Consider the following 942-nt stretch of genomic DNA (forward strand, 5'->3'; position numbering starts at 1 on the left):
GCTGGTCCATGGATCAAAGAATTTAGAAACAGGGTTTTGCTATTCGGTCCTCTGATTGATTGTGCATCTTGCCAGGTCGAAAACAATTGTTATTTTTTTCATTTTTCTTGAGGAAACACAAGATCTGGATTCAATTTTGAGATGCCCTGGCTGTTTGGCGAAACATGGAGTTGGATTATCGAACGAGCTATTAGCACAGCATAAGGATGTGGTGGAGTTTGGCGGAGGATGTGGTGGACCTAGCCCGGCCGACCTGGGAGAGCCTCGGGAAGAGCCGGCGCTGCGCCTTGTCCACAGCCACCGCCGGCGTCTGGCCGCCGCCGACGAGCCTCCTCGCCGCGACTCGAAGCGCCGCCATCGGTAGCCGCCTGCGAAATAGCACGGATCAGGGGCAGCCCGTTGCCGAATCACGACCCTCCCCCACGCCTGGCTTCCGAATCGCGGGATCGGCGAGAGGAATTCGGGGCGCGCACCTGGTCTTCTTCTCTGATGTAGGCTAGGGTTTCCTCCGCCGCTCGCCAACTCCGATCCGTCCGATGGGGAACCAAAATGCCTTCCTTTATTTCTTCTTCGGGTTTCTTCTCTCTCTCTCTTTTTTTTTTGAGGGCTGTTTCTTCTCTTTCTTTTATCCATCTTCATCCAACGAACGAATGTGGCCCGCCGCCCCGCTAGCAAGGACCAGCCCACGGGCAGAACGCCACTCCCTTTAAGCCCAGTTGGTTTTTTTTTTCTGTTCTAAAAAAAACGGTTGGTTTTTTCTCTCTCGCCTAAAAATGAAAAAGGTTGGTTTTCTCTCCCTTTCTTTTTCCTAAATTTTCGTGATTAAAGTCTGTAAATATTTTCTAAAATTCATGAACAATTTTTTATTCCATGATTTTTAATTATTTTGAACGTACTTTTGAAATCCAGAAAAATAAAATCCCACGATATTTTTTTTAATTC

The 942-nt window shown here is 48.2% G+C and overlaps 1 long non-coding RNA gene across 1 annotated transcript; it reads right to left on the bottom strand.

Annotated features, from left to right (window-relative positions):
- Positions 1-115: 115 nt before the first annotated feature.
- LOC119345154 lies at positions 116-589 on the bottom strand. The gene is made up of 2 exons (XR_005166938.1): positions 474-589; positions 116-368 (listed from the first exon to the last, which is right to left on the bottom strand). It is a non-coding gene; the product is annotated as an uncharacterized LOC119345154 (long non-coding RNA).
- Positions 590-942: the final 353 nt, after the last annotated feature.

The sequence above is a fragment of the Triticum dicoccoides genome, unplaced genomic scaffold, assembly GCF_002162155.2.
Source record: "Triticum dicoccoides isolate Atlit2015 ecotype Zavitan unplaced genomic scaffold, WEW_v2.0 scaffold209851, whole genome shotgun sequence".
In the NCBI taxonomy this organism is placed as follows: Eukaryota; Viridiplantae; Streptophyta; class Magnoliopsida; order Poales; family Poaceae; genus Triticum; species Triticum dicoccoides.